At 37.3% G+C, this 24,531-nt stretch overlaps 1 non-coding gene across 1 annotated transcript; it reads right to left on the bottom strand.

Annotated features, from left to right (window-relative positions):
* Positions 1–6,185: 6,185 nt before the first annotated feature.
* On the bottom strand, positions 6,186–6,258 carry TRNAT-CGU (transfer RNA threonine (anticodon CGU)). Its single transcript has one exon. It is a non-coding gene; the product is annotated as a tRNA-Thr (tRNA).
* Positions 6,259–24,531: the final 18,273 nt, after the last annotated feature.

Genomic DNA, 24,531 nt, shown 5'->3' on the forward strand with positions numbered 1-24,531 from the left:
CACAACTCTTCGCTGCTATCCCGCAGTTAGTAACAACAGTCGCCACCAGAGGAGCTTGCACGGTGCCTATATGGAAACTCTCATCTTTTAATCATAATATAACCAGCAAGAAATTTTTCCTATTATCACAATAGCTTTATAATGATAAATTAATATTATCCATACCCAAACGGATCATACCGTACAATGTACATACTGTACATTTCATTTCGAACAAAATAATTGAATCCATTTGTTTTTTTGAAAGGACGTGTCAGTAGTTTCCATCGTACGAATGTTAAGGAAATTAAATTAAAAAAAAAAGAAATCATTAATATATTAAAAGCACTTCTCAAAATATCATATTAGGTACATTATTAACAATCAGAAAAAATACAATTAGTTTCTTAAACCTCTCAGTATATTTCTTTGTTGGTTTTCCAAAATTTACATCAATTAACTGATGTCCTTAAAAAAAAAGTACACAGTGATTATCATTTTTAAAATGTTCATTGAAAACGACACCCTGTTACATAGAAGAAAAAAACTGCGTTCCAGGTTGGCTGACACAGTTGCAGCATACTTGAAACTTGGCACGTCACTTAAATGTACATCAATGACGTCATTAGGATATTTGTCCGATAACACATTTGAAACTTCACTAAATGTGCTATATCCACAGTGTTGACTTGAATATGTCTACAAGTTCGGTCCAGTACTAGGATGTGATCCCAAAACGTCGACCGACACATTTTCAGACGAGTTTTTTTCTCGCCTAGAATTTTATTTCTATTCTACACGACAAATTCAAATCAAGTATAGGGTGATTGAAGACGAAGAATCAATGTATCCTCCAATACCTTGAGTTGGAGCGGGTGACGTCATCTAGCGATACACGGGGGCGGGGGGGATTTAAGGCACGAATTGGCGGGTTGTGCAGCAGCCGAGGCAGTGTAACTCGAGTCTCAGAATTCAATTTGTTATCATAATCACGTTTGTGTTTAATATTACTGACATGACACTTTACGTTAAATTCCTAGGACCCTGTACATAACGTTTACAAAATTTGCAGAACAGTTTATTGTTTTAAACAATAAATACACCATCAAATTCTGAAATACGTGCCCCATGAAAATTTTATTGTTTGGAAATGAAGAGGTGTTGTTAGCAAGAACGGGGAAGATTTGTAGACAGCTGTCTATTTTTCGCTGAATAATATTGTAAAAGAATACAACTTAAAAATATCATCAACGAAAACTATAAGTTTTGTATATAAAGGAAAAAATTCAATCGGGGTTTAAAATAGTAATTGACAACAAACATTTAGAACAAGTGAAGTGTTTCGATTATTTGGGCTGTTATCTACCTCATATTTCACCTAGTGGTGTTAAAAATAAAATTTAAAATGTCAGAATTTTTTTTTTGTCTAATTGTAGTACTGTTCGTCATTCACTCATCTGAAGTCAGTTAAATAAGTCAGCCCATGAAGGGCCCGGTCGACCAGCCATCCTCACGTCCATGTACCTCAGCAGAGGTGAACGATTATCCAATCAAAACGTATCGTCCGATTAACACACTGATCCCACCATCCGTTATACTGTAATTGGCTAGTGGAACCGGATTTTGCTACCTATCGTAGTTCCTCAAATTCGTCACGATGCTGGGTGGGCACAAGTTCCATATACTGGCCAAGATTTTATGAGAAAATTTCTTCCCCATGAAGACTCAAACCAGCTCGCAATCGTAACATGAGTCGTAGATAGGATTCTTTAGATCACGACGCTACGATGCAGGACTTTGAAGCCTATTGTGTAGCTCAATTTACCGACATAGTCGTTGCCCAGGGTGCGTCATAGGAGGGGTGGCTGGTCTACGCTACACCCGCGATTAGAGGAGTTATGATAGAGATTAGTTAGGATGTCATAGGGGAACTGGAGCTCCAGGAGAAATTCCTTATGGTATCTGGACCACGGGCTTGTCCAATACAAGTTATGAATCGGGGATAGAAACCGGGAGAACAGGATATGAGTCCAGAGCCCTAGCCACTGAACCGCTATGGCGGCTGGTGTCATAATCTAATTGGTACAAGAAAAACGCACACCATTAAATATAGTTAAAACTGAAACAGATTGATATCTACTTCGGATTGTCAAAAAATATAATAATAATGATGATAATATGATGATGATAATATGATGATAATAATAATAATAATAATAATAATAATAATAATAATAATAATGTATCAACAGAAAGATTGGAAACCGATAAGCTGTAACTATCTAAACCAGTACGTTCCAAACTTTTTATATGGCGACATCCTAGTAAACTCTAAAAATTTAGTGCGTCACCTTATCCCTCAAATGAAAGTATTTCACACATTAATAGGTTACTTGTACACCCTTAATAAAATGAATAAAATAAACTCACATATTTCCAGTATTGTTAACATATTATAGGATACGTACATCTTGATTACACAACTTTTAACACTGTATCACTTCGGAATATGTATTATATGAACTTTCTCGTGTTAAATTCTATCGTACCTTGTTTACATGTTTCGACCTATTATTGGTCTTCTTCAGAACTGGTCGTTGCTGATCTTGGCGCCTCTTGTTTTGTTTCCTGTGGGGGTGTGTTTGTGTAGTGTAATATGGAGTCAAAGTGTGTGTGTGTGTTCTAAAATTGAGTTATGTGTTGAGAATTCAATATGGGGTGTGTTTCTGTGTGTTGTTTTTAACACGAGAAAGTCATATAATACATATTCCGAAATATTATATGAGGCGAAAGAAACATTTACAGAGTTCTAAGATGAGAAAAACAATCACATTTAGGCCTACTTTCACCTTTGGTTTTATTTTTTTTTTTTTTTGTGGCTCACATGTGCTTGGTAATCTTACAAACATATTTTATGTTTGAACGAGTATGGGATAAATTCACTTCATTTCTTCAACCAGCATTTTTAAACTGCCACGTTTCACTGTTTTGATATTGGTCAGTGGCGTATACTGGTTAAAGGATTTGGGCTACCGCTGACCCTATTATTACACAAAATATATCTAACAATTACTTTAATTTTAATTACTATGGTAAAACTAATAATACAAAATTATTACATGATGTTATATTATAAACTTTTTCTTTTGTAATTTCCTTGGGCTACCGCCGGTAGCCCCGGAAGCCCGCAAAATACGCCCCTGATATTGGTCACCACAGAAAATCCTGTTTCGTAATAATATGTGGTTGAAAACTGCAACAAAACCACAAGAGCCCGTTTATCAAGGTGCAGAAAACCTTCAAGTGAAATCCAGAATCTGTCATAATTATCTCTTTGTGTTTTAACTTCAAATTCCTATCATTTTTAATCTCTGCCAATTCTTCTTCTGCTAAGTCCAGTAACTTCAGAAGGCAAAAATGGATTTATTATCCAGTCATAAGCATTAGTGTTCAGACCTGGGAAGTAACTTCCGACTTTATCTGTGAGCAATGTCAGATAGTTGTAAATTGAAGCTTTTATTTCCTTTTTCGAATCACGAATATGGGAGAATATGTATTTGGGAACATGTCACAGCTGACCTCTTTCACTTTCCGACACCAAATTGCTAACTTGTCTTGTAAGGCAGATATTTCGTCTGTTGCAGTTAAGATATTCTCATCCTTACCTTGCAGACTAGACTTAAGGTACGATCACACGTCGCTACTTTTGCTGCGCAACTTTTGTACTGCAGCTGCAAAAGTTGCGTGTCGTGTTCACACGTAAGCCAAAAGTAGCGCTCTACACGCCACTTTTCGTGCTGCGCAACCCGAGTGCAGCAAAAGTTGCAACTGGAGGTTGCGAGTCTGTTCACACACAAGGCGCTACTTTTGCAGCCGCAGTCATGCTGCAGGTTTCCATCTCCGTGTTGACTTCTCAATATACATTTTGTGGTTATGTTCGCATTATTAAGAAACTCATGCGAAAGCTTACTATCTATTATTTGCTTTTCTGTCCTAACTAGTATTCAGAAATGGGCATTATTTTTACTATAAAGCTTTTAAAAACGCCTATATACTTAAATGATAACCAACAGCATATTCATGTAATCAATGTTGGCAACCCTCCTGTTTGAAACTACACTACAGAAAATTAAAAAAGTGAATTATATCGTCAGCAAATATGCTCAGACTGTGTTGTGCATTTAATAACTGTTATAAATAATTTTATGCTCGACCATGCCGAAATGTACTAATTATACACCTGGTAGCAGTCCTTTAATGCATGTCATTAAACTACACCTACTCATTAAAGTACAGGTCTTCAGCCAATGATAACTCAGCTTACATGTGTTTAGCCAATGAGAAGTCAGCTTTTTACCGTTATAAAACCGCAAGTATAGATTATTCTCGGATATGCAATCGAAAGAGAATTAGCGAAAAGTCACGGAAGCTGAAATCCAATACTGTCGCAGAAGGTTATGTTCTGTTACTATAATAATTAGCGTTAATTCTAAATAATATTCAAATAAATTCAATTTGTCATTTCGTTTTTCAATGTCGAATTCAATAATCAAAGTTATACCATGTTTAACGGGATTACACAAGGTCAATGACATTATTGTTCCTCGGAAAAAATCAATACTTTCGCGTCTGCGCACATCTCACAATTCACGACCTAAAACAAGGTCACTTCCGATCTTGTCAGATAGAAATAAAATGTATACATCTGAATACCGGTAATTTCAAGTTAGAAATATGGTCGAGCATAAAAAGTCGTATGAAACTCGCCTATAATGGTAATTAAGAAGCTCGTATGAAAATTATGAAACTCGCTTGCGCTCGTTTCATAAACATCCATACTCGCTTTCTTAATTACTATCATTATAGGCTCGTTGCATAATGTACTGTATTTTCATCACATCTAACATTAAAATTCATCCAAACAATAAAAGTATCATTGGCACTTTTGGCTGGCAACACTGGTCGCAACCACAGCAAAAGTTTCAACAAAACCGATATCAAAAATGCTGCGGCTGCAACCTTGTTCACACGTCGCTACTTTTAAGCTGCGCGCAGCATGGAAAAATAGCGGGCAGCAGGTTCGGCAGCCGCTACTTTGCGGGTTGCACCGTTGTTCACACGTCGCAGTACGAGAGTTGCGCAGTTTTTTGTACTGCATCGCTGCAAAAGTAGCGACGTGTGATCGTACCTTTATACTTGTATACTACAACTATACGTACGTCTATACGTCTGTCAAGGACAGGTATCTATAAGGTAGCTAGGTAAGCAATCAGCAATGAGCTAGGTAAGATCAGCGACTTACTTTTCCTGTATTTCAGTTATCATGATTTAATAGCTCAAAATAAATATACCAGACAGTTCGCGGCACCCCATAAACCTTCAGGCGACACCCAGTTTGGAAACCTCTGATCTAAACCAACCCTGGGCACAACGGTGAAGTGGAACGGAACTCTGATACCTCCCTTCCATGTCCTTTCTGCTTCACTGCCTTATAAACAAACGCATAGTGGGCACTCTGCATCAGTGATGGATTTCAGGCGACCAGCGAGAGTGAAAGATTGTTAAAACTATGATTCAATTCGTAACTGAGCAGCGCTTAACTGTCGGTCCAGTCGTCTCAGCCGGGGGGGGGGGGGGGACAAAATTATGTTTTATTTAACGACGCTCGCAACTGCCGAGGTCATATCAGCGTCGCCGGTTTGCTGGAATTTTGCCCCGCAAGAGTTGTTTTACATGCTACTAAATCTAGGGACATGAACCTTTCGCATTTAAGCACACTTAAATACCACTGGCCTGGGCCGGGATCGAACCCGCAACCTCGGGCACAGAAGACCAGCGCTATACCGATCGTGCCACCCAGGGCTACTCAGCCGGGGAGGATGGAGTGAAAAAAGTTAAGGGGAAATCTGCATGACTCAATTGAGCTAATAGTGCCCAAGCCTGATCTAAACCATTGACGGGATACACAGTATTGCACTTCATCCGAAACAAAGGCATTCGCCAGGAATTGTGGAATGCATAACTGCAATCATTTATAAATACCGATAAAGTGGCTAGACTATTTGAAAAATTTAAACGGGATGAAAATACAATTTACAATAGGCTATGTCAAATATATCTCAAGCATATTAAAGATTTATTAATTTGTCCTACAGAATAATCTCTGTAATACTAATTGACAATTAATATTTGAGGAGAAAAATTCGGTCCGGCGCCGGGAATCGAACCCGGGTCCTTGATTATACGTACCAAGCGCTCTGACCACTGAGCTACGCCGGATAGAACTCTCCTCCTTCAGTGTTTCCCTTTTGGCCTGACTCCAAGTTAGGAAAATACGTTGACGTTTTATGTCCAAGTCAACTGCCAGTATACAAGGGGCGCACTCTGCTGAGCCACTTATTTGGCCGGGATTCCGTAGTTAAGTGCACCGGGTTCGATCCCCGGCGCCGGAGCGAATTTTTCTCCTGAAATATTGTCATATCTCAAGCAGACATAGAACGCCAGGGAGAGCAAGAAACCTTTGTATGGCTCATGTGAAACCTGGAGACAGAACAATCAGCGTGTCTATGACTTGAAGTAATTGATTGATAATGATGATAACATGATGATGATAATGATGTTGAGGAGGATTAGGAGGAGGAGGAGGAGGAGGAGGAAGAGGAAGAGGATGATGATCTTCCTCTTACGAAAGTTTTGTGCATATGTTTTCAATCTGGGTCACAGTTTCCTAGCTGTTCATACTCGTAGAATTGTTTTACAGAGGAATAGTCTCATTTTTTTCTGTTTCTATTGCTGCTTGGAAAGGTTTAATTTTTCAAGCAAATCTTGTAGACGCATTTTGTATGAATAAGTTACCGATTAGAGATACAATTTGTATAAATAACAAATATTAATTTCATCGAAACACGGGGTTCTGAAAACATACTGCCTATAATATCTCACGTACCACTTTATCTTAACTAAAACAAACACGAATCACTTTTTTTTAAATAATAATTGGTGTACATTCCCATTAAATATTTATTTTGTATTAGTTTTAAAATAGGTAATGATCCATTAACTTTTACGATATATTTTTACATCACATCTACATAAATCCCAGTTCATTCCACTCTTAGATATTGGATATGAACGAAAATTTGTTAAATAATTAATTTAGATGGAGAAGTCGCTATACTCAGACAGACAGAGACAGACAGACAGACAGGCGACTTGTTGAAAATGACGTTTTCGGTAAGAAGAGTGCCGAAAATTTGTATTTCTGTGAAAATCTCAAAATCAGTGCTATACAGTGTTTTTTTATTCCTTATACAACGAGGAAGTAACAGATAGTACAGTATAGTATAGTATAGTATTATATAGGCTAATCTGTTAATCACGTTTTCCAGATTTTATAGTTAGGTCCTATATTTCCTTATTTGTGCAGGCATTATATGATGTGTTGTTGATGTTCAATTAAAAATTTTAATTATAAAAATAGCCAACCCATTCTATATCTGTCAACGTTTATACAGAGTGATCATGAAGTTTTAAAAATACTTTTGTGAATATATATATATTTTTAGTTCATTCTACCACTGGTTAAAAAGCCTTCTCTTGATGTTGGTTTTTTTCTTCTTTACTCTGTGTTGTGTATGAATATAAAAACAACTAAGCTTATTGTGATACTGCAAATCGATTTCAATATTTACGCAAAAACGCACGTTTTCAGAGCTATTAGTCGAAATTGTTTCAATTACGATGGGTATAAATATATGATTTGCTCCACAGATTTCAGAACATTGTCCATATAACACTCAGGATCGATAAATTAAGAATCTAATTCGATTTATTCGTCCAGTGGTACCGAAAAAGCGTTTTTAGTAACACCATTTGTTTATCTGTCTCTTTATGTAAAGTCCCTAACGTAGCTTTAGCAATAGACGCGTTTATTTGCTGAATCTTGAGCTGCGTTTGTGTATGGGTTCGATTCCCGCTAGGGCCGATGATACAGTTGTATTTCTTCAGAGTTTTTCCCCAGTTTTAAAACGAATGTTATGTAATCCCATGGAATAGTCCTCGGCTTCACCTCACCAAATACCATCTCGATATCACAAAAGCCATCGCCGCTAAATAACCTAGTAATTAATGAAGTATCCAAAAATAACGGACAGTAACAAGTTTTCCTAAATATTGGAGGGATTTTCTTCATTTTCAGTATCTACTATTAATTTATCCGCGAGTAATGCAATTGAAATGCATTGACTTTCACTAAAAACTTAACAGTAAAACATTTGAAATCAAACCAAAAACTGATCTTAAACTCTGAATCGATGCAAGTGTTTTTTTTATTGTTTCTTACGTATCTTAAAGAGATAAATGAATTGAGAAGCTTAGTATGTTCCCAGCCCCATGTTTCCAAGAAATTTATTATATACAGTGGCGTCGCCCTGGTACTTTTTCTAAACCAGAAAATTTGAAAACTGTATATTTGTGAGAATTATAACGTCCAGTTTAAAGTAAAAAATAGCAGCTAGCCACTTGTAATAATATTGTTCACGCGCTTGCAAGTAAAGCAAGTAAGGATGGGTTCGTACCGTTAAGCCATCGAGAGGCGACGGTCAGTGGTTTTGAAGGATCAGAACAGGAATTATTTCATATTTCTGTTATAGTACAGTGAAACCTCGCTTTACGGACAACCCCAAGATACGGACACTCATTATATACGTACAGATTCTTATGTCCCAACTGAAATAATATAGAAATAATGATAAATTTAACTCTCGTTCAGGGACACGGACAGCTGTTTCATAGTCCTAAAGCTTGCTTTACCTCCTGACTTCGGACAGAACTTGGATTTCAAGAGCTAATGTGTTACAAAATTTGAAAATTTAGTTTTCAGAACTGTACAAAAATTCCTTAACATGAAAGAAGACAATAGGGGACCTATTCATAGACATGCTTAGCGCGGGCTTCCGGTGGATGATCAGCGAACTAACGTTTTTCGTATTCATAAACCAATGTTACCGATATGATATGATATGAATCCTGTACAAGTAACCAGTCGATAACCGAGGATAGTTTAGCACGCTCGTAGCGCGGACTAGCGAAATGTCTATGAATAGCACCCTAAAGCTCTCGTAGGCTACCGGCTACCCGTTGTTAGCTGGAAGCAGGTGGATAAACAAAATCATAAATTTTAATCTGTCTGATGGGTCCAAGGTTTCCGCGATCGTGAAATTGTATTCGACACATGATAGGGTTAGTAGGATTATTCCCTTCACTTCAATCAGTTGTTTCGAGAGACATGGCACCTGAACGTAAAGGTTAATTCGAAAACTGTAAATTACAGTACTGCATAACTGTAGACCTAGAATAAAATTGCATGGCACAGTACTGTATTTTCCTTTTTCAGTCTTATCTACCGTAGTTCAAAGTTTCAAAGAATTTACTGTAGTATACTGTATTTAGAATTAAACTACAGTAATACATTTCATTTAAGGCATGAAGGGATAAGTTATATAATGCATATTATAAATTTACCGTTAGATTGGGAATCCTCCCTCCCAATAAAGGATGTTTTTTAATGTTATGTTTTATTTAACGACGCTCGCAACTACAGAGGTTATATTAGCGTCGCCGGATGTGCTGGAATTTTGTCCCCCAGGAGTTCTTTTACATGCCAGTAAATCTACTGACATAAGCCTGTTGCATTTAAGCATACTTAAATGCAATCGACCTGGCTCGGGATCGAACCCGCAAACTTGGGCATAGAAGGCCAGCGCTATACCAACTCGCCAACCAGGTCGACCCCAATAAAGGACACCTCCCAGATGCGGACAGATTGTTGCGTCTCTTCGATGTCTGTAAATGAGAGGTTTCACTGTATTAGTAAGACGTTAAGGTACGATCACACGTCGCTACTTCTGCAGTGCTACAGTACAAAAAACTGCGCAACTCTTGTACTGCGACGTGTGAACAACGGTGCAACCCGAAAAGTAGCGGCTGCCGAACCTGCTGCTCGCTACATTGCCATGCTGCGCGCAACTTAAAAGTAGCGACGTGTGAACAGGGTTCTCAGGGTTGCAGCCGCAGCATTTTTGATATCGGTTTTGTTTAAACTTTTGCTGCGGTTGCAACCAGTGTTGTCACCCAAATGCGTCAATAATACTTTTATTGTTTGGATATATTTTAATGTTAAATGTGATGAAAATAAATTATTTGTAACAGTTATTAAATACACAACACAGTCTGAGCATAATTGGTGACGATATAATTAATTTTTTTAATTTTCCATAGCGCAGTTCCAAACAGGAGGGTTGTCAACATTGATTACGTGAATATACTGTTGGTTATCATTTAAGTATATAGGCGTTTTTAAAAGCTTTATAGTAAAAATAATGTAAATTTCTGAATACTAGATACGACAGGAAAGCAAATAATAGATAAGGAAGCTTTCGCATGAGTTTCTTAATAATGTGAACATAACCACAAAATGTATATTGAGAAGTCAATACGGAGATGAAAACCTGCAGCATGACTGCGGCTGCAAAAGTAGCGCCTTGCGTGTGAACAGACTCGCAACCTCCAGTTGCAACTTTTGCAGCACTCGGGTTGCGCAGCACGAAAAGTAGCGTGCAGCGCGCTACTTTTGGCTTACGTGTGAACACGACACGCAACGTTTGCAGCTGCAGTATAAAAGTAGCGCTGCAAAAGTAGCGACGTGTGACCGTACCTTTAGACGTGTCACGACGTGTGGTCTGTGAAATTGTGTCGATGTCAGTGAAAACATTTTTATAGGAAAGGTCAAATGAAGTACCGCATTTAATTACCAAATACGAAATGAAGATAGCTAGTGAAAACAAATTAACTATTTGCCAAAACTTGGAAAGGGTGAAAATCCTACTACGACTTCGGAAGGTGAAGCAACATTTCTGCCGCCAAATAAGAAAAATGAGTGTGTGTTCCTTCTCTGTCATGTTAAAAAAATCGGAAATGACAGACGATATATGCAATGTTGCGAGTGTATCTATAGTTCCCGCATAACAACAAGAACATGCAGATGCAAGTAAAACAATTTATATTGATTCTACAAAACAGTGTAGATTATCCGACTATATGATCAAATAAAGCGTGGCTTGAATGCATGAACTAGCATAAGTGGCTCATAGCGAAGAATGGTTATTTAAGTTGTAGTGTTTGTACATCAGTAGGACACCTAGGACTTCACAAACCTCAAGGACTATCTCTTAGTAATGAATGGGTGAATTGCACAATTACATTTAATGGCACAAAAAAACAGCTATTGAAATCTTTAAGAACAAAAATTTTTACCTATCAGGCATCTATAGCACACAACAAATGCGAGTCAATTTTAACTAAGGCTAGAAAATCATAGTTATTTATTTTAGTAGGTTATTTTACGACGCTTTATCAACATCTTAGGTTATTTAGCGTCTGAATGAGATGAAGGTGATAATGCCGGTGAAATGAGTCCGGGGTCCAGTACCGAAAGTTACCCAGCATTTGCTCATATTGGGTTGAGGGAAAGCCCCGGAAGAAAACCTCAACCAGGTAACTTTCCCCGACCGGGAATCGAAACCGGGCCATCTGGTTTCGCGGCTAGACGCGCTAACCGTTACTCCACAGGTGCGGACAATCATAGTTAGAAAGCTTAACATTGCAGCAAAAAGGGCATCATATTAATGCGACAGAAAAATTTTTAACACTGCTTATTACTTAGTTAAAAAAGATCGACCATTCTCTGACCATGAAGATTTAATTCAATAGCAAAAGAAAAACGGACTCGATATTGGAGTAACACTTCATTCCCGTTACAGTGCGACTGAAATAATCAAACACATTGCATCAGAATTTAAAAAGAGGCATATCAGAACTTACAGGTGCTTTCCATAAAATTTCAGTATTAATAGATGAATCAACAATATTGGGCAAGCAATCTGCTTTAATATAAATAATTGATTAGTGCTTTAATAGTGTAGGTATATTAAAACTTTTATACATGGTACAGAGGAAGTGAATATTTCTTGAATTAATTAGTCTTCCAAATCAAAGTTCTGAAACAATTACAAGTGCTTCTTCAGTGCCTTTTCTCATATGGTTTCACTGAAAGTTACAGTAACGGGCATAAGTTTAGAGCACCTCTCTTTAAAAACGTATTATTTAACATTATTGCAACACAATTTTTATGGGCAATTGTGACATTGTGTAGTTATAGAGGATATCCGTACAAGCATTTTAAGAGTTCTTCGGACTTGCTAGCATTTTTTCTTGAGGAGTTATGACAATTTTATGTTTCTTTACATTTCTACATTTATAATGCGATTCCGATTTTTCAAGAGATTAAAATGTGTGTCTTAATGTTCGTTTATTGGTTTCAAGGTGCACCAATAAACACATTTTAATAAAAAAACTATTCAAAACTTTATTTGGTCAAAAATGTGCAGGCCATCAATTGAAAATGACGTTTTTTAGGGTGGAAAAAAGTTTTTATTTATAGTATTCCCCCCACTATGTTCTTTTTCCGTCTCTTTCCCATGTTGCAAGAATCTGGAAATGCAGAAATAATGGTTCGTGTGAAAGAATCTGGCCTGTCAAACAAAATTCCATCATTCACCCTCGCCTTCTCCCCTTTTATGACGGGAAGGAAGTTGCCGCGGTACCTACTTTAGAAATAGGAAGTTATAAACCATTGAAGTGTGACGGCTGCGAGGCCACTCTTACGAAATGGGAAGAACATCAGTGAGTGTTGCAATTAAATGGCAAATCCATGTGTCAGTCATCTAAAAACCCATGTGTCCATATCTAGAAAAATTTTTTTTTGTGTGTGAAGTGGCAGAGGATATATTGAAAATTGCGATATTTCAAAAAAACATACAAATAAAGATATTTCCTTAAGAAAAGCTAACAATAAGTTCAAAATTGCATCTACGTCATAATTTTAGTAGTATTTGATAAATATAGAAGCAACAATTAACTCCAGAAAAATCTGTTGAATTAGCAACAAATTATTCAATTTTAAATGTGGGTACTCTAAACTTTTGCCCGCTACTGTAGCTTCAAAAAAATCTGATTTGCTTTGTATGTGATGGTACAAGTGTCTTTGTTGGTAGATCCTCTGGTGTTGGGAAATTACTTCAGAACAAATTGCAACAATCCAATATTATTATTTGGCATTCCCTTAATCACCGTTTGGAGTTAGCTGTTTAATGGTATTCGCATCAGATATAGAGTCATAATCATTTTAAAAGTTACATTTACACAATTTATGCTTAGAATTGGTATTTTTTCCGGGCTAGAGGACCGTGGTCTGTTGGTAATGCAACCAAACGTTTCGTCCACTACTCCGGTGGACATCTTCAGTGGCGTGGTACATGTGAACGGAGAGATCTGGAGTGTGTATCAAGGACGACTGCACCAGCAGATCTCTCCTCTCACGTGTACCACGCTACTGAAGATTTTCACCGGAGTAGTGGACGAAACGTTTGGTTGCATTACCAACAGACCACAGCCTCTAGCCCGGAAAATACCAATCCTAATAACGCCGGCCGTGAAAGCCTACATTATAAGCAAAGCTCGGATCTTGGGGACTTGTGTGTCGTGTGCTTGAGTAAGGTTACAGGCATAACGTATACAAAGCTCACGCTGCAAGTGCTCAGGGACAGTCGTTTGTACTAAGAAAGTGGTCACATCGAATGGCAAGAAGACGAACGAATAAACTGTGTCACGTCGAAGCCAATGACATTAAGAGAATTACAGGTAAACGGTCTGTTTGAGGAATTAGAAAATACGTGTTATTCGAATGGGTGTTATGGAAGTTTGAAAATGCATTTCTTAAATTTTAGGTACAGAATTTCGTGGAGGAATTCTGAGGAGATACATTATTTTCTTCTAATGCAGAGTTTATATCTTGTAAGTTGTACCACACATAAACTAGAGCTGGAAACGGGCATTCATTGAAAGACATTGCAGTCCTTTAAATTGATGGAGAATTTGTCCATAGCCATGGATCAAGTCGTAGAGGGACCTTCCCTAGTAGTGATACACTAATTGAAAACTATTTGCGAGAAAAATTTAGGATATACTTATCTTTCTCAGATACGAGATCTGCTGAAAATCGAACAGGAAACAGTGACAGTGAAATATTCAGTATTTTATTTAGGCCCAAGACTTTATAATAAAATTTCAAACCATTTTCCAAATTTGAAATTTTTTAAAATTGAAACTTTTAAAAAAGAATTTTGTAAAATTATCCATGATATATAATAGTAACAAATGTACTTTTTTTACCTTTTATTTCTATCGACTATATTCATGTTTTTATTGAATATCACTGGCTTCTGTCGGATTGTCAATTTATATTAAATGTGTATTTTTCTCTCGTTTTCCCTTTCTTCTTTATTCTTGCTCTTGTGTTGTACTTATTGGTTTGAATTAAGTTAATTACTGTATTTAGTAAACTGTCCTTGTAAATTTTATGTTATATTATTCACTAAGACCACACCGTACACGAGCCTGACTCTTACGGTAGTGGCTAGAAACATTTTTATTTTATAAATGCAATTTGTACTCACTAGGTAGCTAGTTAAAATAAATAAAATAAAAAAATTAAAGTTTGCTCCCGTCACTTCATGTGACGTGGAAATAAGTTTCCTTCGTTTCAAATCATGTTTAACTAACAGACGAAGAATTTATGGGTTCGAAAATCTTCGAATGCATGTAGTCATACACTGTAATGAAATGTACAGAGCAGAACTGTAAATTTGATGTATTTTGCATGTTTATTTATATATATGCTATAAAATTAGATGTTTCAACCTATCATAATATTATCATTATGTTGTTCCAGCCAGGAACCACCTTTATAGCAGACCTGACAGTACCTCTGTGCTGGAAGCGGGAGTTTGTTGACATTGAAGTCCGGTCGCTTAGCCACGTTCAAAGACACAAGTCCCCAACTTCCGAGCTTTGATTATAAGGTTAATTCATACCTTGTTTAGACACTCGTAAAAAAATATGGCAAAGTTGCAAACAGTAGCCTCAGGACTGAGTGTTGAATTAACTAAAATTGGAAGAATCCTTGCTAGCAGTTTTAGATCTGTGTCTGCAGTGCGGAATGCATACTTATTTAGCGTTAATTACCTATTTCAGAGAAGCAGCTTCTAATCCTAAACGAACAGATAATCAAAGAATAAAATTTACAGGAGTATATAAACTCATGGAATCTACTGAGTTCCTGAAGGACATAGCATTAATGCATGATGTTTTGGAAGAACTGAAAGACCTGTGCGTACAACTTCAAGACCGAACTTGCACAATAAGTCGTGCGGACAAATTAAATAAAAGAACAATTCAGTACATAGAGTCGCTGAAGCAAAAACTAGGAGAAATAGAAGCAGAAGCCGATAAAGGATCAAAGACCATGAATTATCTGGAAATTTTATTGACGAATAATAAAAGAATAGTAAGTGTTGATAGACTTCAGTTTTTTTTATTATTATTAACAGGGCAAGGCATAGACGGCTCTAAATGCTAAGATTGGCATGTACACAGCCAATATTTTGATTCGTCGCAGAACATGTACAGGTTCCGCAAGTACATAGCATGTACTTGTACACAGAAGCCACCCTTACTTAGTAACCAAACTGTGAAGCGTGCAGTTATGTGAAGGAAATAGTAACGTACAAGTTATTTATTTTACTTTCACGTTAAATACATTACGATTACACCATTTCTATATTATATAAACATTATTAAAGGTACGTGCAATGAATTTATCATTCAATGTATCATTATTTCTTACTACTTTTGTGATTTAGTTTTTTTTCTTACACAGGTTTCAAGTTTCCCAATTAGCACAGTCATATTACGAGACGTACATTACAATGCCAAAACATAAACCAAATACATATAATAAACTGACAAGTTAATTGCAAACAGTGCTGCTCATCGGAGTGACTACAACCGCGGAGGAATCGGAGATTACGAATAAAGCTCTCCACCGGTGATCTCCGATAGTACCGTAGGTGGAACAGGGGTCATACGGAGGATTGCGGGGGTTCGGAGCGAAGCGACAGTTAGCTCAAGGACGACCGGCGCGTACGGACTGACTGTAGTTGTGAGTGGAATAAAATGGCACCAGATCGGATATCCGTCGCATGGAAATTCTTTAATTTAGTTGAAGGTAATAATAAAGTCGCACACTGTAAACTTTGTGGGCGAATTTACTCTAAGGGTGGTGGAACTTCGAATTTGTTAGACCATTTGAAGCGATCGCACAATCGCGAACATGATGAAAACAATTACGCAAAACATTTGATACGATTTCTTTTTAATTGTTTTAATGCTATTGTTCCCAAAGGCTCACAGTCTATGAAAAAGTCTTGAAATTTCTCTAAAACGTAACTTTCGAGGAAATAAAAAACATATGAAATATTTACAAGACGACTTGAGTTATATTTTGCTGTTTGGATTAAAATATTTCTGAATGAAACTAAAGAAACATGTGGTAATAATATAATTACAATTATCCTTAAGTTGATATCCTATTATACTTTTATTACAGAGCAAGAGTGGCGTGTTTTAGAAGAGGCAGTTCAAATGCTGACATCCTTTAACACAATAATCACAATCCTGTCCGGTGAAGAATCTGAATAAATTATGTTGGACAGTAAACTTTATCCCATTGATAGCCCACGTTTCTTTTGTTCCTTTCTGAAGCTCCCTTAATATATTTTAAGTTAAACTAAACCGATTAAAATAATAATTGACAAACCCTGTTTGTGATTAAATGAGAGGTTCTGGGAGAAAAGTACAAATGTTTACATTAGCTACTGAAAAGCTTTACTTCTGCATTAGTTTTGCAGTTAGATTGAATGTTATTAATTTGATCAATGACATAAAACTAATACGGCTTTCCACATATACTATGAATTTCAAAACTAGAAAAAAAAATCTTTCAGCTAACGTAGCACTTTAAGCAACACAAAAAAAAAAAAAAGAGCCGAAGAAAGAGAGAGAGATTAACATAAAAGAGAGATTATACAACAAATTACAACTTATTTTAAAAGATACGCGGACGTCAGCGGACTCGAATCACTACCTGATCCGATTAAAGGAATGCTCAGCGGAAAGTGTATGTCTGCGCCACAGCACATATACAACCTGCGCGGCATCAATCGGAGGTAACCGGTTGGAAGCGCGGAAACAACCGCTCCGGAGAAAACCTAATCATAAGCAGCACTAAATGCAAATATGAAAAAAAGTATTTGTAAAATCTCCTGGCCGAGTCTCTCAATTCAAGAAAGAATGTCGTGATGTGCCTCTTCCTCCATGTCCAGTACTTACACGGTGGGGAACATGGCTGAATGGTAATACATTTGAATCTCGACAGTGTGAAGAAAGTTGTTCAGTTGTTTGATCCCAAGGACGCGAGTGCAATTAGAATTTGTCAGGAATTTCTAAAAAAAGAACTCTACTGTTGAGAAAGACTTAAAAGACGTCACGGCATATTTCGGATTTTTGCCTCATTCCATTGTTGCATTAGAAAAATCCGGCGCGGAACTAACTGATCAAATAAACATAATGAGATGTGCAGTAAACAAAATCAATGGCGTGGAAAATAGCATTGCAAAATTAGTTTCTGAAAAAAATGAACAGAGTATTAGATAATAATTCTGCGTACAAGATTCTAAGCCACATTTCAGATATACTGCATCATTCCCATGATATAGTAGGAGATTTAGATCCAAGTGATATTGCTTGTTTCAAGTAGGCTATTCGCTAACCGTTTCAGTAGATGTGGAACGGAGTTTTTCCCTATATAAATATTTTCTCCCTTCTCACAGGACATCTTTCTCATGGGAAAATTTGAAAATGTTCTTTGTTGTGTACTATAATAATTCGCAGAGAGATTAACATATTCCTTTTATTTCAGTCCAGAACATAGTTTCTTGATTTGTATAACTTATGTAAAGTAACAAAAGTGTTGTTCTGAACATTTTCAGGTCCACACCTGTGGAGTAACGGTCAGCGCGTCTGGCTGTGAAACCAAGTGGCCCGGGTTCGAATCCCGGTCGGGGCAAGTTACCAGGTTGAGGTTTTGTCCGGGGTTTTCCCTCAACCCGATACGAGCAAATGCTGGGTAACTTTCGGTGCTGGACCCCGGACTCATTTCACCGGCATTATCACCTTCATATCATTCAGACGCTAAATAACGTAGATGTTGATACAGCGTCGTAAAATAACCCAATAAAATAAAAAAAAACATTTTCCGTGAGTATGAGCCAGTTTCTATGGGAAGACTGTACTAATGCTCGTGCAATATCTGTATCCAGTGCCACGCGCTCTATCTATACCAAGTCGCAATATATTTATTACAGCTCCCCATCCCTTGCCCTAATTATCAATAACCTTCAAAAGCGTTACTTTACCACTGTTGCTTCACATCAAGAAAGTAGACTGAAAGTAATGAGCAGATGTTGACAGATATTGACATTTTAAATCCAGATAGCCTATATGGCCTGAAGATGAAAAAGGAAATATACGATATGGCGAAGAAAATATAAGAAGAATGTCGACAACATTCCGCTTTGACGATGTGTGATCCATTTTAAATGGATTTCGAGAATATTTCTACGTAGGAGGGAAGAAGATTCCTGTTTCATTAGTCCCTTTGTCGAATGCGGTAGCCACTATTCCATGTAGCACGGCTGAATGTGAAAGAGGATTTAGTGCTATGAACGTTATAATTACGAAGTTACGTACAAAACTTTTAATAATAAATGTTTCTTCTGCAATGTTCATCAAACTTAATGAACTACTCCGCCTTACGTCAAGTCCTGGTTAGTGCACCACCGCTCAGCTGAAGATCAACAATCGCGACATGTATCAGAGAACAAAGACAGCAAGAGCAGGGAAATTCGGAAGCTATTTTGATAAGGTAAATAATAATAACTATTAATAATATTAATGTATTGTTTGTCGTTTAAATTTTAGACATGGGTGAGTTAACATGTAGGCTGTAGCACCTAAATGCAGGCTGCAAGAGAAAAAATGCAGTGAAGAAGTTAAATAATATCGTCTTGTATTATTTAATATTTAATACTTACTTACTTACTTACAAATGGCTTTTAAGGAACCCGAAGGTTCATTGCCGCCCTCACATAAGACCACCATAGCTCCCTATCCTGTGCAAAATTAATCCACTCTCTATCTTCATACCCCACCTCCCTCAAATCCATTTTAATATTATCCTCCCATCTACGTCTCGGCCTCCCTAAAGGTCTTTTTCCCTCCGGTCTCCCAACTAACACTCTATATGCATTTCTGGATTCGCCCATACGTGCTACATGCCCTGCCCATCTCAAACGTCTGGATTTTAAGTTCCTAATTATGTTAGGTGAAGAATACAATGCGTGAAGTTCTGTATTGTGTAACTTTCTCCATTCTCCTGTAACTTCATCCCGCTTAGCCCCAAATATTTTCCTAAGCACCTTATTCTCAAACACCCTTAACCTATGTTCCTCTCTCAGAGTGAGAGTCCAAGTTTTACAACCATACAGAAGAACCGGTAATATAACTGTTTTATAAATTCTAACTTTCAGATTTTTGGACAGCAGACTGGATGATAATAGCTTCTCAACCGAATAATAACACGCATTTCCCACATTTATTCTGCGTTTAATTTCCTCCCGACTGTCATTTATATTTGTTACTGTTGCTCCAAGATATTTGAATTTTTCCACCTCTTCGAAGGATAAATCTCCAATTTTTGTATTTCCATTTCGTACAATATTCTGGTCACGAGACATAATCATATACTTTGTCTTTTCAGGATTTACTTCCAAACCGATCGCTTTACTTGCTTCAAGTAAAATTTCCGTGTTTTCCCTAATCGTTTGTGTATTTTCTCCTAACATATCCACGTCATCTGCACAGACAAGCAGCTGATGTAACCCGTTCAATTCCAAACCCTGCCTGTTATCCTGAACTTTCCTAATGGCATATTCTAGAGCGAAGTTAAAAAGTAAAGGTGATAGTGCATCTTCCTGCTTTAGCCCGCAGTGAATTGGAAAAGCATCAGATAGAAACTGACCTATACGGACTCTGCTGTATGTTTCACTGAGACACATTTTAATTAATCGAACTAGTTTCTTGGAAATACCAAATTCAATAAGAATATCATATAATACTTCCCTCTTAACCGAGTCATATGCCTTTTCGAAATCTATGAATAACTGATGTACTGTACCCTTATACTCCCATTGTTTCTCCATTATCTGTCGAATACAAAAAATCTTATCAATAGTCGATCTATTACGCCGAAAACCGCACTGATGATCCCTAATAATTTCATCTACGTACGGAGTTAATCTTCTCAAAAGAAGATTGGACAACATTTTGTACGACGTCCACAAAAGTGATATTCCTCGAAAGTTACCAAAGTTGGTTTTGTCCCCCTTTTTAAAAATAGGTACAATTATGGACTCCTTCCATTGTTCTAGTACAATTTCCTGTTCCCAAATAGCAAGTACAAGTTTATAAATTTCGCTATATAATGCACTTCCACCCTCTTGTATTAATTCTGCTGGAATTTGATCGATACCTGGAGACTTGTACTTTTTCAGATTTTCTATCGCAATTTCGACTTCTGAAAGCGTGGGTTCGGGTATAAATGGCTCAGCAGTTTGTATTTCAATTTCGTCCCGATCATTTCTATTTGGCCTATGTACATTTAGTAGTTGCGCAAAATAGTTTTTCCATCTGTTTAGGATTGATGGAGAGTCTGCAAGCAAGTCACCATTCTCATCCTTGATCACGTTTACCCTTGGCTGATATCCGTTCTTAAATTCCTTTATACCCTTATATAAATCTCGAATGTTTTTATTCTTACTATTTGTTTCTACCTCATTCAGTTTTTCCTTCAAGTAACCTCTCTTTTTATTGCTAAGTGTACGACTTGCTTCCCGTCTTTCATTGAAATAATTATCTCTATTCTCCTCAACTGGATCCTTTAAGAATTTCAATTTTGCCTGTTTCCTTCTTTCTACTGCAATGCAACAATCTTCATCAAACCACGGTTTCTTTCTCTTAGTTTCATAATAGCCTATGCACTGCTCAGCTGCAATTTTGATATTATATCCTGATATTTTCTCACACGCTGTTAACATCTAATTCTTTCTCAACTTCGTCGGAACTTTCTAAAGTGGCAAATCTATTCGAAATTTCGACCTGATAATTTTGCTTAGTTTCCTCGTCCTTTCATTTCAAAATATTGAATTTAGTAGTATTAACTTGTTGCTCTACTCGCTTGGCTAGTGATAATCTTTAATAATAATAATAATAATAATAATAATAATAATAATAATATAAAGTACGAATAAAATGTAATATCTCGTGTTATAGATTTTTTTTCAGGTATAGTCCTGATACTTTTTTTAGGACTACACCACTGATTATACCTAGAATTAGTAATCTAGCAGTTGCCGTGACAGCCTTTTGATCACAAGTTCGCAGGTTCAAACCTGAAACAGTGCTGTGAATTTTAAAGGGCGATGAACTACTTGGCTTGACTTTCCGGGAGGGATGTAAAGCCGTGGGTCTCGTGTCGTACGTTTACGGCACGTAAAATAAACCTACCCTTGAAAGAGACTCAGGCCAACAGTTGTTTGCCATCTCTCTCCTTTTGTCAGTAGCTTTTTTTGAACTGTAGAATTATATTCAACTTTAAAAATAAAACAATAAATGTCTCAGGACTCAGTAGGGTATAGGAAAACAGCAGTCAACGAGGGGAAACTGGCATATTGTAGCAAAGAATTTACCATTCCTTGTAAAACCATTTGTTATGGCTTGGATAAACAACTGAAAGTATGACTGATAAGTTTAGAGTTCTAATACTTCACAAATAGCCTGTACTTAAACATGTGTGTATCTAATGCCTACCCATTTCACTTGCGTGATTCGGTTTCCTCATATTGCGCATAGATGGCAGGACTGTGACCCATTTTCAAGTTGCACACCGCTTCGGCGGGGCCACGTTATGCATGATGTGTACCTGTGAAGAGTTTAATCGCGTACTAGGGTGAGTGTAAGTGTAAATATTCGAGTAAGTTTAGTGTAGGGAATGGGCGAAGATGATGAAGGTGAGAAAGGGAGAAGAGGAAACCCGGTGCCAGCACGTAACCTACTCCTGTTGAATAGCACCAAAGGGGCCGCCAGGCTAGTGACATATGTCTTCTCTTCATATGCACTGCGGAGAGATTTGGGATTTAACCTAGGCATATTGATGATTAGAAGTTGTGCACCGCTATATCTCCTAGTCCTGAGGTAGAAATTATACATGAAATTTCTGATCCCGCCAGGAATCGAGCCCGGGCCGGCACTCTAAAATGTGTATTTTCGTTGTAATTGTCGCCACTGCAGGTTGACAAGGCTGACTGTTCCGATGTCACGTGTCACTCAAACTTCTTTTTGGTCTTCCATGTTACGTTTGCCACGACGTTTATGTTGTTAACTGGAATCTTACGCTGTCATTCTAAGTCACCACCCAAATTGTTTGTGTACTGTCCTAGATCATATATACCCCAGATAGGTCGGCCTTATAGGCTTTGACGTTAACAACTTTTGTCAGGTTTACTTCGCTGCCATCTAGTTGTTGCATAAGGAGTCACGTCATAATTCTCATTTGAATTGCATTAGCGATTGTACTGCCATCTCGTGTTCGTTTACGGCGGTCGGGTGGCGATCCTGGCGGTAGTTCTCTTCAAAGTGCAAACGATTTTAACATCTATCTGTTACATATATGATCTAGGATACTGTTTAATTTTACACGCATATTTATTAAATATATGTTAATGACATTTCTTATCTCAAGAACCTAATTTCTGCTGTTTTGTTCGTACATTTGTAATTAATGGTAAAAAGGAGGAACATTGGGGTTGGTTACGTAACTGAAATTTCTATTCGTACCGCTCCGCATTCCATTGTTAATGGAAAGTTTCTTCTTATTTTAAGGACGAGACTTCACTCGTTGATTGTCACTTGAAGAAGACGCAAGCTAACAAATCATGCGCCACAAAATGTATGACTGTGCTCTACTTAGAACAAAATGACGTCCGTCGCAAGTCTGGAGACGAGTTGGCAAAGGAATGGTGGGGGGGGGGGGATTATGTTTGATTTAGAAAAGTATACGAGCCTCGCTAAGCATGTTTACATAACCTATATACAGTACTCGGTGACGTCATTGCGACTGCATTTGTTAATAAGTTCTCGTAATTGGTCCCTGAGTGGTTTCTATGACGCTTCATAAAAGTAGACAATAATTCCAGTTGAACGGAAGCTCAGAGAGCCAAAAGTTTGTGTTTCTTGGGACTGTTTTCTCTCCTTGAAACGTAGTAGTCTCAGCTCGAAACATTTGCCTTCGTATCCTCATAACAAATTATCAGGTAAGTGGCGGAATTAATATATTTAAAGCGATATTAATACACTCCCTGTTCTTTCTTATTCCATTTTATCCTGTGAAATCATTTCCCCACTCTTCCTTTGCTTGTCGCTTTCCTTTTCTCCTCTGTTGTATTGCTCTGCTCTTCTTTATTCATTTTCTGTTTCTCTTTACTTCTCTCTCCTTCTACTCTTCTTACTCTCTTCATTTTTCATTTTTCTCTCTTTTCCGTTCTTCATTCTTCCTCATCTTCTTCACTTCTCATCTCTTCTTCTTCCTCCTCTTCTTTGGACAGTTATTTTTCTTGCTTGTACCTTATTTTCGATTCTTTTTCGTAGTTTCTCTTTCTTTTTTTCCTTTTTTATGCTCTTCCTTTCCTTCCCCAGTTCTCTGCTACCTTCATCTTACACTCTTCCTTACTTTCCACTCTCATCACTTATTCTTTTCCATTCTTTTTATTATTCCATTATTTTATTTCCCCTTATTTCTCCATTATCCTCTTTGCTTATTAGCAATACGTCGTCTCTCCCTTTCCTTATTTTTCTTTCGCCTTCTTCTTATGTTTGTTATCTCTATATTCATTTTTTATCATATTACTATTCTCCTCTTTTATATTCCCGTCCTTCTCTTTTTACCTCGACTTCAGAAGAAAACATAAAATAAGATACAGTAGTGTGAAAACTCTCATATTCTCTCCCAGTATATACGTACTTGTTACTAATGGTAGGTACTTGATTGTTCGTCATTCACATACATGAAGCCAATTTACCGACACAGTCGTAGCTCAGACTGCGCCATAGAAGGCTAGTCTACGCTACACCCGCGATGAGATACCACAGGGGAACCGAAGTTCTCGGAGAAAATCTCTGTGTAAGCTGTACCATGGCCTTGCCCATCACAAGTTATAAATCGGGAGTCCGTCGGAGATCGAACCCGGGTCAACAGTATTATAAATCCTTATAAATCCAGTGTACTAGCCACTAGATCACCGAGGCAGCTTTCCAAGTATTATATATATATATATATATATGGTTATTATAAACATCGAATCTCATGTCGACCTGGTTGGCGAGTTGGTATAGCGCTGGCCTTCTATGCCCAAGGTTGCGGGT

This window comes from Periplaneta americana, chromosome 8 (assembly GCF_040183065.1).
Source record: "Periplaneta americana isolate PAMFEO1 chromosome 8, P.americana_PAMFEO1_priV1, whole genome shotgun sequence".
NCBI classification, from domain to species: Eukaryota; Metazoa; Arthropoda; class Insecta; order Blattodea; family Blattidae; genus Periplaneta; species Periplaneta americana.